Source organism: Herpailurus yagouaroundi, unplaced genomic scaffold (assembly GCF_014898765.1).
Source record: "Herpailurus yagouaroundi ecotype Mexico unplaced genomic scaffold, PumYag 163, whole genome shotgun sequence".
Taxonomy (NCBI): domain Eukaryota; kingdom Metazoa; phylum Chordata; class Mammalia; order Carnivora; family Felidae; genus Herpailurus; species Herpailurus yagouaroundi.
Window position 1 is genome coordinate 26,566,947 of NW_024412404.1, and position 14,561 is coordinate 26,581,507.

The window sequence follows — 14,561 nt, forward strand, 5'->3', positions numbered from 1 at the left end:
GAAGACATTTCCAAATGACATATCAGATAAAGGGTTAGTATCCAAAATCTATAAAAAACTTACCAAACTCAAGACCCAAAAACCAAATAATCTAGTGAAGAAATGGGCAGAAGACATGAATAGACACTTTTTCTTTTTGTTGTCTGATTACTGAGGCTAGGACTTCCAACATTATGTTGAGCGACAGTGGTGAGACGCTTTTCCAGAAGACATGCAGATGGCTAACAGACACATGAAAAGATGCTCACCATCACTCATCATCAGGGAAATACAAATCAAAACCACAATGAGATTCTATACAAATTTTAAGATTGCTTGTTCTAGCTTCTAGAATAATGCTGGTGCAATTTTGATTGGGATTGCATTGAATGTATTGAATGCATTGAATGCATAGATTGCTTTGGAAACCAATTTGACAATAAATTATATATATAAAAAAACACAATCACAATGAGATACCACTTCACACCTGTCAGAATGGCTAAAATTAACAATTCAGGAAAAAACAGATGTTGAAGAAGATGGGGAGAAAGGGGAACCCTTTGTTCTGTTGGTGGGAATGCAAACTGGTACAGCCACTATAGAAAACATTATGGAGGTTCCTCAAAAAATTAAAAAGAGAACTACCCTATGATCCAGCAACTGTAGTACTAGGAATTTATCCAGAGGATACAAAAATGCTGATTCAAAGGGGCACATGCACCCAATGTTTATAGCAGCACTATCAACAATAGCCAAATTATGGAAAGAGCCCAAATGTCCATCAAATGATGAATGGATTAAGGTGTGGTATACACACACACATACATACAATGGAATACTATTCAGTGATAAATAAGGAATAAAATCTTGCCATTTGCAACAATGTGGATAGAACTGGAGGGTATTATGTTAAGTGAAATGAGTCAGAGCAAGACAGGTATCATATAATTTCACTCATATGTGGAATTTGAGAAACTCAACAGATGAACACAGGGGAAGGGAAGGAAAAATAAAACAGAGAAGGAGGCAAACCATAAAAAACTCTTACACACAGAGAACAAACTGAGGGTTGCTGGATGGGAGGGGTGAGGGGTGGGGGGTAGGCAGGGGCAATGTGTTAAATGGGTGATGGGCATTAAGGTGGGTACTTTTCAGGATGAGCACTGGGTGTCATATGTAAGAGATGAATCACTGGGTTCTACTCCGGAAGCCAAGACTACACTGTATGTTAACTAAAGGATATTTTTTTAAAAAAGATGTTATAATGATTAGATGAGGTATTATACCTGAAGCACTCAACAAAGTGCTTCACACAGGGTCAGCATTTAACATGTTGGTTATTATTGTTAATGTTTCAAGAATTCACTTTCTTCATTTACATTTTTTAAGATTTATTCCATTAAACCATGTGATTATTTTTCAATCTGTTGAAAAGAACTATCCAGAAGCTAGAAACAATGATACTACAGTAGCAACAAAAAGCCCAGTGCCCAGATCTTGGTTCCTAAATACTATTCTCCAATAAAAGGAAACAAATCTCTGTGGAGAAATGGCTGAATTTAGGGCTACGGTGTGGGTAAATACAAGATAAGCCTGCAGTATCTTGCAAAGCAATAAATTAATGAAATGCTAAAAAAAAAAAAAAAAAAAAAAAAACCACAAAACACAAACATGGGATAAAGACAAGACACAGGAGTCAACCTGAAAGACATTCCAAGGGCCAAGGCTAGAACAATTTGAACAATAAGCTAAATGACAATTCGATTATAATAAAGTATAAAATAAATACAAATGATTCCAAACTCATAAACAAATGATCAAATAAATAAGTAGGGGAGAAGAGAGAAAATATTTTTATAGAATAATCCCAAAAACCATATATATACTTCCTCTTCCAACAGGTAGAGTTTAATTCTTGCTCCCTTCCCCACTCATGAGAGCAGACTACACTTAGTGGCTCACTTCCAAAGAGAAAAGGGAAACACAATAAATTTGTAGTAGAGAAAACACCTCTAGTAAATACCACCTTAACCATTATCAGTAATGTCATGTGGATGTCATGTGCCTCCTGACATCATGTGACAAGAAGGGAACTTCACTTCTGGGGTGTTCCTCTCCCAAACCTGTAATATTTTATGTCAACTATGTTTCTTAGAAAACTTCTTGGAGCAGCGCCAAATTCTAGTCCCGGGCTGTCTATCTCAGACCTTTATATGGGAAACAAATAACCTTACAGCTCTTAAAAGCCATCAGTGTTTCAGTTTTTCTACCATTCACAACGGTACCTAATCCTGGCATTCAATGGGTCTAGTAGATTTGGGAGATTCACTTACTTTCCTGGTCCTCCCAAAAGTTGTTTCAAATCTTGCCTATTCTCCTAAGCCTGTAACATATCCATATCTTCCCCTCACTCCCAGCAGTGGACCAACCTGCACTTCACAGACAAAATAAATCCATCAGTTGGAATTCTCTTGCATCCTTGATGCATAACAGACCAATCCTCCACCTCTGCACATCTGACCTCTTCCTAGGGTGGTAGGTAACACAGGAGCCACGCGCCCTCCATTTAGGCATTGGATCCCTATCCCTACCCTGCAACCACACATACATCCTGCTCTTCATCAAAATTTTCACCTTGTTTAACATCCATTGTCGCTTTCTGCCTGATTCAGTCTTTTATAATGGGTACAAAATGATAATTTTCCAACCCTAGCACTGCCCCCCACTTGCTTTTGTTGTGGTACAAAACATAAAACATAAAATTTACCATCATAACCATTCTTAAGTATACAGCTCAGAAGTGTTGACTACATGCATATCGTTGTGAAGAAGACCCCCAGAACATTTTTAGCTTGCAAATCTGAAACTTAGTACCCATTACACAACTCCACTTTTCCCACTCCCCCCAGGCCCTAGTAACCACTATTATCTTTCTGTTTCTATTGATTTGACCATCTACGATACCTCATACAAGTAGAATCATACAGTACTTGTCCTTTTGTGACTGGCTTATTTTACTTAGCATAATATCCTCAAGATTCATCCATGTTGTAGCATGTGACAGGATTTTCTTCCTTTTTAAGGTTGAATGATATTCTATTGTATGAATATACCACATATTGTTTATCCATTCACCCATTAATTCCCAGTCTTATCAGCTATAGCTGACAGGCAGCATTGTATATGTTTAAGGTGTACAGCACAATGATCTGACTTATGTACACCCAGAAATGACTACCAAACCAGTTTAGTTAGCATTCAGCATCTCATACAGATCCTCTTAACAACTTTCACATACAACACACAACGCTGTTAACCAGAGAGACATCAGGTTGTATATGACATCCCTAGCACTTTATCATCTTATACCTGTAAGTTTGTACCTTTTGATTATCTTCATCCAAATCTCCCCTCAACCCACCCCCTCCACTTCTGGTAACCACAAATCTGATCTCTTTCTCTAAGGTTTTGTGCACTTTTTCATTTGTTCAGATTCCACACATAAGTGAGACCACACAGTATTTGTCTTTCTCTCTCTGATTTTTTTCACTTAGCATAATGCCCTAAGGTTCCATCCATGTAATTGCAAATGGAGGGTTTTCCTTCTTTTTTATGGCTGAATAATATTCCTGTGTGTGTATAGTTCCATTTTTTACATGTGAATATTTCATTTTCCCAGTACGATTTATTGAAGAGACTGTCTTTTCTCCATTGAATATTCTTAGCTCCCATGTAAAACAGAAGTTGACCATATATGCATGAGTGTATTTCTGGGTTCTCAGTTCTGTTCCATTGGTCTATGTATCTGTTTTTATGTCAGTACCATACTGTTTTGATCACTATAGCTTTATAATATAGCTTGAAATACAAAGTGTTATGGTCTTTTGTGGTGCCATATAAATTTTAGGATTGTTTTTCTACTTCTGTACAGAATTCCATTGGAGTATCAATAGGGATTGCACTGAATCCATAAACGACTTTGGGTAGTGTGCACATTTTTAACAGTTTTAATTCTTCCAGTCCATGAACAGGGTATAACTTTCCGTTCATTTGTGCCTTCTTCCTTTTCTTTCATCAATGTAACGACACAAATTTTAAACACAGACACAGTAAGAAACAGAAAGTCCAAATAAAGAAGTTGAATTTGGCTCAAAAATCTTGGAAAAGACATGCAAACAACCTCTAGGGCTCTATGACTTCACTTATACCAAATATTTCAGGAATAAATAATACCAATTCTACACAAAGAATTTCAGAAAATAAAAGAAGATAGAATACTTCCCAAAAACGCTTTATGACACCAGACATCCCCTGCTATCAAAAACAGACAAGAATATTAAAAGAGAACACCACTACCTCTCATGAACATATTTAAAAAAAAATGTCTTTAATTACCTCGTGCTGGTTCAATTAAATATCCATATTCAAACATTCCAGAAAGATCACAGATCTAAATTTGAGAAGTTAAACAATAAGCCTTTAGAAGAAAATATAAGAAAATATCTTCATGACCTTCAGAAAGTGAATATTTCTAAAACAAACACCAGTCATAAAGAAAAACATTGAAAAATTGGACTTCCTTAAAATTAAAAATTTCTCTTCATCAAATGATATTATTAAGAAAGTAAAAAGGCAAGAGTGCCAGGGTGGCTCAGTCAGAAGAGCATACAACTCAATCTTGGGGTCATGAGTTGGAGCCCCACATGAAGTGTAGAGACAACTTAAAAAAAAAAAAAAACCTTAAAAAAAAGTAAAAAGACAAACCACAGAATGGGAAAAGATATTTGCAATACATATATCCTATAATAAACTCACTTAAATGACACATAAAGAACTTCTGCAAATGGGGGCACATGAGTGGCTCAGTCGGTTAAGCATCCAATGCTTGATTTTGGCTCAGGTCATGATCTCATGGTTTGTGAGTTCAAGTCCTGCAACAGGCTCTGTGTTGCTTGGGATTCTCTCTTTCAGTAAGTTATAAATAATAATTAAATAACTAAAATTGCAGGTTTATATGTTCATATCAGAAGTAAAGTTATTAATTTAACAATATTTTGTTAAGAGCCCCCTGATAGAAAGGCTGTGGTTTTGATGCCCTGTAGAACACTAATCAGTTTTATTTCTAATTCAGCAAAGTTATTTCGAAATGCCTTCCCTAATAGACAACACATACCCTGTTCCTCAAAATGCTCTTTCAACCAGCACTACTCCCTGATTATTTAATGAGTTGAATAAATTACTTGAGACAGCTTTTTTCCATATTTGGAAGGGTTTTCCTCTAATACAAGGTAGCTAAATGAAGTGACACTTGAATGCTGAGTGATTTTTCAAGCATATATGATTTTAACCTTTAGAAAAAAGGGATTGTCTCCTTGTCTACAATGCTTTTGAGAATTTTGTCAAGTCTGAGGCTTTCAAAATTTGATTTGAATAAGTGAAAAACCTTCAAGTTTACTAGACCTTGCACTTTTTAAATAACCTACCTTCTTTAAAGGAATGCAGGACTCTGTTAAGAATTTTTTAAAACTAAAAAACCCGCTAGATTTACTGACCCACTTTTTGTGCCTATAACAGACAGCTTCCTCTCTGCTAATTTATATACATAATGGCATTTATTGTTACAATAGCATCTCATCGTCTAGTTAGATTTTATATTTAATAGTCTAGCAGTCTCTCAAGAGATTCCCTTATATAATTCTATTCAAACTTATATAGGCTCATATCAGACAATCACGATTTCATCACTGAATACCACAGGTCATTCACAAGTTCAGCCAGAGTCTCCCTTTGTAATCTCGGATTCCATGCCCTGCCCTCTGGAGCACCACAGAACATGCCCTTCCACAATAGCTCTTGGCACATTTGTACACTGGTGTAACATCTACTGTTAGGTTCTTTTCTCCAGGATTCACATCCCTACTTCCTTATTCCACTCCCTTCAATTCCTCTCTTATTCTACACTGAAAATAAATGTGATAAAACTTACTTCATGTCTGAGAAGTCCTTTACTGTAGCTTCCAGTGAGATAATTTGATAAGCTAATAATATGCTTTTCTTTTTTTTTAAGTTTATTTATTTATTTATTGAGAGAGAGAGAGAGAGAGACAAAGGCAGCAAGAGAGGGAAAGAGAGAATCCTAAGCTCCGTGCTGGCAGCATGGAGCCCAACTCAGGGTTTGATCCCATGAACCAAACCATGAGATTATGACCTGAGCTGAAATCAAAAGTTGGACGCTTAACTGCCTGAACCACCCAGGTGCCCCAGTATGATGCTATTCTGACTCTAATGCACAACCTGGGACCTGTTTTATTCACCCTCACTGAAAGCTTTTGGGATTTTCCCCTGTGAGTGGAAATTTTACAGTAATGTTCCTTGATGTGGTGTCTTTTTTTTCCTTTTGTTTCACTAGTACTTGAACTCACTCTCAAACCTAGAAACTTATGTCCTTCAGTCTGTGAACTTTTTAGTAAGTAGCTCCTCAGTTGCTTTTTTTTTTCCTGAATTCCTATTAGTTACATGCAGACTATCTTGAATTCGTCTTCTAATCTTATCTTTGCTCTATTTTTTATCTCTTTATCCTATTTTCTGAAAGATATATCTAACTTTATATTCAATTCTGATATTTCTGTTAGCAGTTGCTAAATTTCTAACAGCTCTTTTTATTGATTGATTGGTCCTTGTTTTGACAATCCTGTTCACGTTTCTTGGTGCAGTATTGTCTCAGTTCTCTAAGCATATTAATTACAGTATTTACTTACTTGTTTTCTACCTGCATTGTCTCTGAATTCATTCTTTTTAACATTTTTTTTGAGAGAGAGACAGACAGACAGACAAAGCATGAACAGGGGAGGGGCAGAGAGAGAGGGAGACACAGAATCCAAAGCAGGCTCTAGGCTCTGAACTGTCAGCACAGAGCCCAACACAGGGCTCGAACCCATGAACTGTGAAATCATAACCTGAGCCGAAGTCAGACACTTAACCGACTGAGCCACCCAGGTGCTCCTGTCTGAACTCATTCTTTTCCCATTTGTTTATTTTACTCAAAGGTTTTCCTTAGATATCTATCTGGTGACCTTTGGCCATTCATTCATGCATAACACTAAGATATTAAGAAGGGGTGTGTGTGTGTGTGTGTGTGTGTGTGTGTGTCTTTGACTAGTAGTAAGTAGTCCTTGTTATATGAAAATTCAAAGACAGAGGGAGACACACATACATTGTCCTTTAATTGAGAACTTCCCAAAGTCTGTAGATGTTTCCTCAGAAAAGCCAATTTCCCCAGAGATAAATCCTCTGATTTCCTGCCGATGGTGTATAAACCTGGCTACCAGCATTGTTAAGAGCTGAGTGGAAGAAAATGGACGGTTGATGGGAAGGAGGGAGGGAGAGGCTTAACCTTGTGCTAAGCACAAACTTTCTACTACCGCTCCATTTTCAGTCTAACAGCCCTCTCCCCTCCCAGTCCAGCCAACCTCCAAACCAAACAACTCCTCCACCTCCACCTCTACAGAGCAAGCCTCCTGTCCTTAGCCAAGGTAAGAAAAGAACAACTGTCTTGTGTCTAGAAAATTCTAATATTACAGGCTTTCAATCATTTTCCTGTTTCACTCAGTACCTTCAACTCCTGAATACTTCTTAGTTCTAATGCAAAAATCTAGCTATTTCTTATTGGCAGCTTCTCCTACCTCATCCCTTTCTGGCAGTGGGTTTCTTCTCCTCTTCTCTGCTAAAGTCATCACCCATCTGCTTTCCATCTTCCAAAATGGTTAGACTCTTTCACCTTCCAGTGTCTCCTCTCCTGTCAAGATGTCTGTATGGGTTTACATCTTTCCATTCCCTCACTACCTCTTTAGTAGGATTTCTAGAGGGAGCATACACTAAAGCCTGTACTTAGTCTGCCGTGTTTTAGTGCAAGGATTGCTCAGGTTCTTGTCTCCTAAATACATTTTAAACAGTTTACCTTGGTCATGTTCAGAGCTGAATTTTTAACATAACAAACAAAAAACTTTAATTTTATTCTTACTATATTTTACCTTGTTTAGTTCCTTTTCCAAATCCGCTGAGATTACTATAGCACTTTCCCCATAGGACTATTACAAGATAAACATTTATATTACAATCTACCTGCATACAAATGTCCACAATATATTGTAATCTTCTTGGGAGAGACCATGCTTTCTCTACTTCCCTTCCCTTCCATGTCTGGCCAGGCCAAAACATGCACTAGAAAAATGTTTGTGGAACGATGAATTTTGTTACCAACTGTCATTGTGTGGTCCATCTTATCACATGTTTCTCTAGCAATAAGAGTACTTTTACCAGGTCTGGACAAATGCAAGGTGTTGGGCAACATGGAAAGCTTTTCTGTTAGGGTGTGGACTTCTATCATGGGTTCTAGATTAGTAGATTAAAATGGTATTTTCCCAAAACCAGGAAAATCCCTTGGCCAGAAGAAGAGTGCAAATAAAAATCAAAGAAGGAAAGGAACAGGTCAAAACTGGAGAAGAGGCGCTAGGCATCTGTGCAAGGAATGAAATATGAAATGGAAAGTCATACAAGGCACAAGGCCATAAATTAAAGAGGTCCATGAAAAATGAACACACATAAGAGACCCATTTTTATGTGTGCTCATGTGTTGTTTATGGGCAGATATGAAAGTTTAAAAGCACCAGGCTGGAGAGAACACCCTCTTGTCCCACCCTACTCATTCCTAGATTCCCTAGCCTTGGGATAAGGCAAGGTGTCCCTTTTTTGCTCAGTCTGAGATCCTGTCCCTAAAAAAGTCTGAGCCTCAAGCTCCTATGAATTACTCTGATGTCCAACCTTTTTCCTCGGCTCAGGCACTGGAGCAGGCCTTGAATAAGGCTATTTGTAGAGCATGTCCTGAAAGTCTGGGTGCATGGCATTATACACTGGCATATCGGAATGGTCAGGAAGTTAAAAACCAGGGAGAATGTGAATGAATTAATTAATGGTAGTAGAAAGATGGCAACCTTTATTACTTCAGTGATTTAGGAAAAATCCAGAATGTGGTTTCTTGAAGGGTCAGGTGGTAGAGATTTCACAGGAGTTGGGTAAGCCTGTGGGATTTTTCCAATGGTGAGCAAGGCTCGCCGAGGCCTAGTAGCAGCCGAGGCTGCTAGCAGCCGAGGCCTAGTAGCCTAGTAGCTAGGCTAGTAGCAGCCCCTGGTGTGGTATCCTATAAATCTTTCTTGTGGATGGAGACCCCTTGACCAATGGCCAGAGTCAGGATGATTCTAGAGAGAGGAGAAGGAAGAGGGAAGGACATAATTATTAGGAAAGATGTGTGGACTGATCTCATGACCTGCTGTACGTTAATTCAGCATTTATTTAGGAGCTATGCAGCCTGTCATTATACTCATATGAGGCACAGTACCAAACGTACTTCCCAGTGACTCCTCTAAATACCCCATCTGGCTTATTGATAAGGGGACATGAACTTAGAGAACCTTAAAAAGTACAAGGTACAAATGTTGCCCTTTCTCAGACACATGGGTGGGAAGGTGATAAAGAAGTATCTCAAGAAAAAGTGGGGTTGACTATAAAAACTAAAAGTGAACTAGCGCAAAGAACCTACTGGTCTAGTGTGGCCTGGACATTTACCATAATGAAAATGATGCTCTCTTCCAGGATCCTCAGGAACTAACAGAGAGTAGCATAAACTCTGGGCTAGGTAGCTAGCTCAGGGCCTACACAGTTCTGAATAATTCAGAATACTGGACCTGATGCATCAAAATCACCAGAAATTTCAGGTCATTGTGGTTAAGTTTTAAGGCACCTAAAACATGAAGAAGGCTGATGATCTTCACATAGACTTTGCCAATGGGATATATAAATGGTTAGTAAACTAGTTAAACTAGTAAATGAATCTCCTGTGTGTTCTACCACTTTTGGAATCCTAAAAGGATGACTCCTGACTTCAGAAAACATTGCTAAGTTCAAGCACCTATTTCACTTTGCAAAGGGATTCCAGGGAAGCTTCAGGGCCATGAAATTCTCCAAATAAATAATTTCCTGGGGTTTGGAGGTTTGGGTCATCCTAATCTTAGGGTAGCCAGGAAGGAGAACAATTACACTATCAGGATGAAGAAAGCTTTGTCTTGATCCAGGGCTGCTCTAGATTACTCTAGATGGAGATTGGTTTAATCCCTCTTGTTCTTAGTGAAGCTCAGTTCTTAAAGATCATTTCATTCACTTAATGTGTCATAAGCTATCTGTTTAGTTCATCAAAAATTTGGCATAAATCAAAACTGCTAATCTGTCATTTCTTTAAGGACAATATATTGCAGAAACCACAGATCAGGGGTACCTCTTTTGTTCTTTGATTTCTCCCACCACTAAGAGCAGCTCTGAAATCATGTTCAACTCAACATTTATTAAACATTATATATTTACAATATACAAAGCACTGAGCGTGCTTAAGCAAAGAGGAAAAAGACTCAACCTTTATCCTCAAGAAGTCTGTACTTCAATAAGGAAGTATAAAAGTAACTATAACATGAGACAATAAAACAAGCACTCAAATAAGAATATCAATAAAGGCTTAAGGGAGCCCAGAAAAGAGAATATAAATTCAGCTGGAATTCCATAAACACTATAAATGCTTTTAAAGGTGATTTGGGGACTGTGTATGTGACTACAGATTTTAATTCATTTAAAGTAATTCAGTTCTTAGGGTGGACGAGTTAAGTTGACAGAGAAGTAGGGGGACCCTGGGCTTTCCACATCCACCAAACACAGCTGTGTTGAGGTCAGATCATGCGGAACACTTAGGAAATCGATCTGTGGCCTGGCAGAAGGATCTCCACAGTTGGAGGGAGACAGCATGGCAGGTGCAAGGCTTATTTTAACAAACAAATCAAAGCACACCTAGTTAAAGGTCCAAACACCACATGACAAGCAAGAAGGAGCTCTGATTGACCAGTGGGAAAGGGCAGCCAAAATGCAACAGCAGAATACACACAGCACATACCAGAAACACTTCCTGAAGCGTCAGGCTCTGGACAGTGTGAGATGCCTTTTAAATATAGCAGTACTCTCAGGTGCAAGAAATATAACAAGCTTTCAAAACACACACAAGACAGAAACATAGCCAAAATGACAAGATGGAAGAATTCCCCCCCAAAAGAAAGGTCAAGAAGAAATCACATCCAGAGACTTGCTCAAAACAGATATAATAAGTAAGGGGCCCCTGGGTGGCTCAGTTGGCTAAGCATCCGACTTCAGGTCAGGTCATGATCTCACGGTTTGTGGGTTCGAGCCCTGAATCAGGCTCTGTGCAGACAGCTCAGAGCCTGAAGCCTGCTCTGGATTCTGTGTCTCCCTCTCTCTCTCTCTGCCCCTCCCCTGCTCATTCTCATGCTCATTCTCTCTCTCTCTCTCTCTCTCTCTCTCTCTCTCTGAAAAATAAATAAACATTAAAAGAAGGGGTTTTTTTTTCAAAAAAAAAACAGATATGGGGTACCTGGGTGGCTCAGTCAGTTAAGCTTCCAATTTCTGCTCAGATCATGATCTCACGGTTCATGAGTTCGAGCCCCATGTCAGGCTCTGTGCTGACAGCTTGGAGCCTAGAGCCTGATTCAGATTCTGTATCTCCCTCTCTCTCTGCCCCTCCCCCACTCTCTCTCTCACTCACTCTCTCTGTCTCAAAAATAAATAAACATTAAGAAAATTTAAAAAAGATAGAAGCAAAATATCTGAAGATGAATTCAGAACAGTCATATGACTACCAGCTGGGCTTGAAAAAAGCATAGAAGACAACAGAGAAACCCTTGCTTCAGAGATCAAAGACATAAAAACTAGTCAGGCTCAAATAAAAAATGCGATAACAGATGCAAAATTGACTGGATATAGTCAAAATGAGGATTAAAGAAGCAGAGGAGAGAATAGGTGATATAGAAGATAAAATTATGGAAAACAATGAGGCTGAAAAGAAGAGGGAAAAAAAACTATTAGATCACAAGAGGAGACTTAGGGAATTTAGTGATTCCATAAAATGGAACAACATCTGTATCACAGGATTCCCAGAAGAAGAGTGGGGAAAAGGAGCATAAGGTTTATTGGAACAAATTTTAGCTGAAAGGAAATCTGGGGAAGGAAACAAGTATTCAAGTCCAAGAGGCACAGAGAGCTCCTTTCAAAATCAACAGAAACAGGTCAACACCATGACATATCATAGTGAAACTTGCAAAATACAAATATAAAGAGAATTCTGAAAGCATCTAGGGGCAAAAGGTCCTTAACCTACAAGAGTAGGCACACAAAGTAAGCAGCAGACCTGTCCAGTGAAATTTGGCAGGCCAGAAAGGAGTGGCAGGATATATTCAACGTGTTGAATGGGAAAATTATGCAGCCAAGAATTCTTTATCCAGAAAGGCTGTCATTCAGAATAGAAGAAGAGATTGAGTTTCCCAACAAACAAAAACTAAAGGAGTTCATGAACACTAATCCAGCCACGCAAGAAATTTTAAGGCAGACCCTTTCGGTGGAGAAAAAAAAAGACTAAAGCAACAAAGACTAGAAAGGACCAGAGAACATCACTAGAAACATCATCTCTACAGGTAACAAATGGCACTAAATTTATCTTTCAATAATCATTCTGAATGTAAACAGACTAAATGCTTCAATCAAAAGACACAGGGTATCAGAATGGATAAAAAAAAAAAAAAAACAAGATTCATCTATATGCTGCCTACAGGAGACTCCCTGTAGACCTAAAGACACCTGCAGATGGAAAGTGAGGAGACGGACAACCATTTATCATGCTAATGGATGTCAAAAGAAAGCCAGAGGAGCCACACTTGTATCAAACAAACTAGATTTTAAAACAAAGACTGTAACAAGAAATGAAGAAGGGCATTATATCATAATTAAGGAATCCATTCATCAAGAAGAGCTAACAATTGTAAATATTTATGCCCCTGACTTGGAGGTACCCAAATATATAAATCAATTAATAACAAACATAAAGAAACTCATTGATAATAATACAATAATAGTAGGGGACTTTAACACCCCACTTACAACAATGGGCAGACCATGTAAGCCGAAAATCAACAAGGAAGTAATGGCTTTGAATGACACACTGGACTTAATAGATATATATATTCAGAACATTTCATCCTAAAGTAGCAGAATACATATTCTTCTCATGTACATGGAACATTCTCCAGAACAGATCACATACGTGGTCACAAATCAGTCATCAACAGTCGTCAGCATCAATCATACCATGCATATTTTCATATCACAACACTATGAAAGTTGAAGCCAACCACAAGAAAAAATTTGGAAAGCCCTCAAATACATGAGAGTTAAAGAAGATCCTACTAACGAATGAATGGGTTAACCAGGAAATTAAAGAAAAAAAATTCATGGAAGCAAATGAAAATGAAAACACAGCAGTCCAAACCCTTTGGGATGGAGCAAAGGCAGTCCTAAAAAGAAAGGATACTACAATTTGGACTTCTCTCAAGAAGCAAGAAAGATCCCAAACACACTACCTACCTTACACCTAAAGAAGCTCGGAAAAAAACAGCAAATAAAGCTGAAAGCCAGCAGAAGAAGAGAAATAATAAAGATTAGAGCAGAAATAGATAATGTAGAAACAAAAAAAGCAGTAGAACAGATCAACAAAACTAAGAGCTGGGTCTCTGAAAGAATAAACAAAATTGATAAACCCCTAACCAGACTCATCAAAAAGAAAACAGAAAGGACCCAAATAGATAAAAATCACATTTTTTATCACAGCTGACACCACAGAAATACAAACAATAATAAGGGAATACTACTAAAATTATATTCCAACAAACTGGACAATCTGGACGAAATGGACAAATTCCTAGAAACTCACACACTACCAAAACTAAAAAAGGAAAAAATAGAAAATTTGAACAGATCAATAACCAGCAAAGAACTTGAATCAGTAATTAAAAATCTCCCAACAAGGGGCACCTGGGTGTTGAGTTGGTTAAATGTCCGACTCTTGGTTTCGGCTCAGTTCATGATTTTATGGTTCATGGGTTCAGGCCCCATGCTGGGCTCTGTGCTGACAGCGTGGAGCCTACTTAGGATTCTTTCAGGATTCTCTCTCTCCCTCTCTCTCTGCCCTACTCATACTCTCTTTCTCAAAATAAATAAACTTAAAAAAAAATCTCCCAGCAAACAAGAGTCCTGGACCAGATGGTTTCCCAGAAGAATTCTACCAGACATTTAAAGAAGAGTTAATACCTATTCTTCTCAAACTGTCCCAAAAGAATAGAAATGGAACAAAAGCTTCCAAACTCCTCCTACGAAGCCAGCATTACTTTGATTCCAAAACCAGACAAAGACCCCACTAAAAAGGAGAATTAAAGGCTAGTATCCCTGATGAACCTGGATGCAAAAATTCTCAACATGATACTAGCAAATTGATTTCAATAGTACATTAAAAGAATTATTTGCCGTGGTCAAGTGGGGTTTATTCCTGGGCTGCAGGGTTGGTTCAATATTTGTAAATCAATCAATGTGATACACTACATTAACAAAAGAAAGGATGAGAACCATATGATCCTGTCAATTGA

General features: G+C 38.1%; 1 protein-coding gene and 1 long non-coding RNA gene across 4 annotated transcripts in view; both read right to left on the reverse strand.

The window, feature by feature from the left end:
- The window catches only part of PTPN20 (protein tyrosine phosphatase non-receptor type 20), a 110,995-nt gene that overhangs the window by 69,522 nt on the left and 26,912 nt on the right, over positions 1-14,561 (reverse strand). The window lies entirely within an intron of this gene.
- On the reverse strand, positions 6,954-14,384 carry LOC121036920 (uncharacterized). The gene is made up of 3 exons (XR_005793532.1): positions 14,205-14,384; positions 7,476-7,481; positions 6,954-6,984 (listed from the first exon to the last, which is right to left on the reverse strand). It is a non-coding gene; the product is annotated as an uncharacterized LOC121036920 (long non-coding RNA).